The sequence below is a fragment of the Oncorhynchus clarkii genome, chromosome 17, assembly GCF_045791955.1.
Source record: "Oncorhynchus clarkii lewisi isolate Uvic-CL-2024 chromosome 17, UVic_Ocla_1.0, whole genome shotgun sequence".
Lineage (NCBI taxonomy): Eukaryota > Metazoa > Chordata > Actinopteri > Salmoniformes > Salmonidae > Oncorhynchus > Oncorhynchus clarkii.
The window spans coordinates 38,478,572-38,482,708 of NC_092163.1; positions in this window are offsets into that span (position 1 = coordinate 38,478,572).

Sequence of the window (4,137 nt, forward strand, 5' to 3'; positions counted from 1 at the left end):
TATGGCTGTTTGTGTGGTTTATTTGATGTGTGCAGCATTGCATTTCTTTCATCACTCAAATTGCTGGTCATTGAGCGATGCATGCAGTAGGCCTACAGTTGCCAGAAGAGCAAATATAAATGCATTTGTCATTGCTTCATAAACAATAGGTGTAGGCTAACAGTGAAATGTTAAATTACAGGCCCTTCCCAACAATTAAGAGAGAAATAATAACACAAGTAATAAATGCATGAGTAACAATGACTGCTATATACACGGGGTACCAGTACCGAGTTTGTGTGCAGGTGTGCAAAGTAATTGAGGTACACTGAACAAAAATGTTTTGGGGAGTCATACTGAGACCATGGTCTTATTTACAGATGAGCCCTAAATTACAGAAAGTACACACGTTAAATACAAAATGCAAGCAGAATCAGAATCAAATCAGCTTTGTGAATTGCCCCAGACTTGCAGTGGTTCCCAAACTTTTTATAGTCCCGTACCCCTTCAAACATTTAGCCTCCAGCTGCGTACCCCCTCTAGCACCAGGGTCAGCGCACTCTCAAATGTTGTTTTTTGCCATCGTTGTAAGCCTGCCACACACACGCTATACGATACATTTATTAAACATAATGAGTGTGAGTTTTTGTCACAACCCGGCTCGTGGGAAGTGACAAAGAGCTCTTATAGGACCAGGGCACAAATAATAATATAAATCATTTTGCTCTTTATTTAGCCATCTTACATGCAAAACCTTATTTGTTCATCAAAAATTGTGAATAACTCACCACAGGTTAAGGTGTGCTTGAAAGGATGCACATAACTGCAATGTTGGGTTGTATTGGAGGGAGTCTAAGTCTTAAATAATTTTCCACACAGTCTGTGCTTGTATTTAGTTTTCATGCTAGTGAAGGCCGAGAATCCACTCTCACATAGGTATCTTCACAGCGCTATTTGCCAAGGCAAGAAACTCTTGAGCGCATCCCTATCCAGAAATCTGGCAGTGGCTTCTGATTTAAATTCAATTTTCACAGAACCGCTTGTTGCAATTTCGATGAGGATCTCTTGTTCAGATATCGTAAGTGGACTGGAGGCAGGGCATGAATCCAGTCCGTTTCGGGAAAGTAGCTGCGTAATTGCGCACCCAGCGTTTGAGACAATTGCATACAAAAAATCATACAGTTTTTTTTACCCCTTTTTCTCCCCAATTTCGTAGTGTCCAATTGTTGTCTCATCGCTACAACTCCCGTACGGGCTCGGGAGAGGTTGAAAGTCATGCGTCCTCCGATACACAACCCAACCTAGCCGCACTCGGAAGCCAGCCGCACCAATGCGCCGGAGGAAACACCGTGCACCTGGCAACCTTGGCTAGCGTACACTGCGCCCAGCCCGCCACAGGAGTCGCTGGTGTGCGATGAGACAAGGACATCCCTACCGACCATGCCCCTCCCTAACCCGGACGACGCTAGGCCAATTGTGCGTCGCCCCACGGACCTCCCCTCTTCTCCACTCTGGATCAGTGGAGAAGCAGTATTGCGTAACCTTCCCTTTTGCCTGGAATGCTTGAACCTTCGCGTTTTACTGTGGATATAGATACTTTTGTATCTGTTTCCTCCAGCATCTTCACAAGGTCTTTTCCTGTTGTTCTGGGATTGATTGGCACTTTTCGCACCAAAGTACATTAATCTCCAAGAGACAGAATGCGTCGCCTTTCTGAGCGGTATGACGGTTGCGTGGTCCCATGGTGTTTATACTTGCGTACTATTGTTTGTACAGATGAACGTGGTATCTTCAGGCGTTTGGAAATTGCTCCCAAGGATGAACCAGACTTGTGGAGGTCTACAATTATTTTGTAGCAATTTTTTCTTGGCAGATTTCTTTAGATTTTCCCATGATGTCAAGTAATGAGGCACTGAGTTTGAAGGTAGGCCTTGAAATACTTCCACAGGTACACCTCCAATTGACTCAAATTATGTCAATTAGCCTATCAGAAGCTTCTAAAGCCATGACGTCATTTTCTGGAATTTTCAAAGCTGTTTAAAGGCACAGTCAACTTAGTGTATATAAACCTCTGACCCACTGGAATTGTGATACAGTGAATTTTAAGTTAAATAATCTGTCTGTAAACAACTTTGTGTCATGCACAAAGTAGATGTCCTAAGCGATTTGCCAAAACTATAGTTCGTTAACAAGAAATGTGTGGAGTGGTTAAAAGGTTTTAATGACTCCAACCTAAGTGTATGTAAACTTCCGACTTCAACTGTATGCTTAAATCATCAGACTTATTTGTATGCGCTCTAGAGAACAGCATATACTGTATTTAGTTTTACCTGTATTCAGTACTAATTTCAGGTCAATAAAGTTTTTCTGTAATATAATGAATGCAGACTAGTTCAGTTAGAGCCTGGTCGACCGTTGGGGCAATAGCATACACAACAGTATCATCGCCATACAAGTGCAGGTTACAATTTTTTACAGATTAGTCGATATTGTTCATGTAAACAGTAAAAAGTACAGGACCCAGAATTGACTTCTGTGGAACACATTTTGTAATATCCAGGAAACCTGATTTAACACCATCAGTAGATATACATTGAGTTCCATACTGTATGTCAAGTAATTTTTAAACCAGCCTCTGATTATCAGTGAGTGATCAACAGTATTGAAAGCCTTTGACAGGTCAATGAAGAGTTAACCACATAATTTATAACTAGGGATGCAGCAGAGATAGTGCTATGACCTGGTCTAAAACCCGACTGATGTACATTAAGAATACATTTCAATGATAAGAAAGTTCTTAGCTGAGAATTAATCAAAGATTCTAATATTTTAGCTAGGCAATAAAGTTTAGAAATAGGACAATAATTATTTAGTTCACAAGGGTCACCACCTTTGTGAAGGGGGAGTGCATTGGACGCCTTTCAAACCTTGGGGATAGTACTAGATATACTGTAATCGTCAGGTAAAAAATAAGATTTATAAAATTCAGCAATCGGGGGCAGAGAGCTGCAGCAAATTGGATCAAGCATATCAGCTCCAGTTGATTTTCTTTTTACATCAATCTTAAGCAAGGCATCTAGCACATCACAGATAGTAAATTGTTAAAATGAAAACAAAGATTGACTAGAGGTTGACGGGTTAACCATCGAGTCAGCTAGAGGCTGGCAGAGGGAAGAGTAGTCAATTGACACTGTTTCTCTCAAATAAAAAACCTGCCAAGATAAAATGATGATTAAAAGCGTAACTTATCCCATTCTTCCCAGTTATGATGCCAGAGTCAGACAGAACTTGCTTAGGCAGGAAAGGAGAGGAATCTGTACGCTTCAGTGCATTTACTGTTTTCCACCAGCAGAGTCAGCTATAGAGGTTCAAAAGTATCTTGATATACAGTACCAGTAAAAAGTTTGGACACATTTACTGATTGCAGGGTTTTTCTTTATCTTTACTATTTTCTACATTGTAGAATAACAGTGAACACATCAAAACTATGAAACAACAGCTTTGCACACTCTTGGCATTCTCTCAACCAGCTTGTGGAGGTAGTAACCTGGAATGCATTTCAATTAACAGGTGTACTTTGTGAAAAGTTCATTGTGGAATTTCTTTCCTTCTTAATCCGATTGAGCCAATCAGTTGTGTTGTGACAAGGTAGGGTGGTATACAGAAGATAGCCATATTTGGTAAAAGACCAAGTCCACGTTATGGCAAGAACAGCTCAAATAAGCATAGAGAAATGACAGTCCATCATTACTTTAAGACAAGAAGGTCAGTCAATGCAGAAAATTCAAGAACTTTTTAAGTTTCTTCAAGTCCAGTCACCAAAACCATCAAGCGCTATGTTGAAATTGGATCTCATGAGGATCGCCACAGGAAAGGAAGACCCAGAGTTAATTAGAGTTAACTGCAGCTCAGATTGGAGCCCAAATAAATGTTTCATAGAGTTCAAGTAACAGACACATCTCAACATCAACTGTTCAGAGGAGACTGCGTGAAGCAAGCCTTCATGGTCAAATTGCTGCAACGAAACCACTACTAAAGGACACCAATACAAATAGACTTGCTTGGGCCAAGATACATGAGCAATGGACATTAGACATGTGGAACTTTGTCCTTTGTTCTGATGAGTTCAAATTTGAGATTTCTGGTTCCAACCGCTGT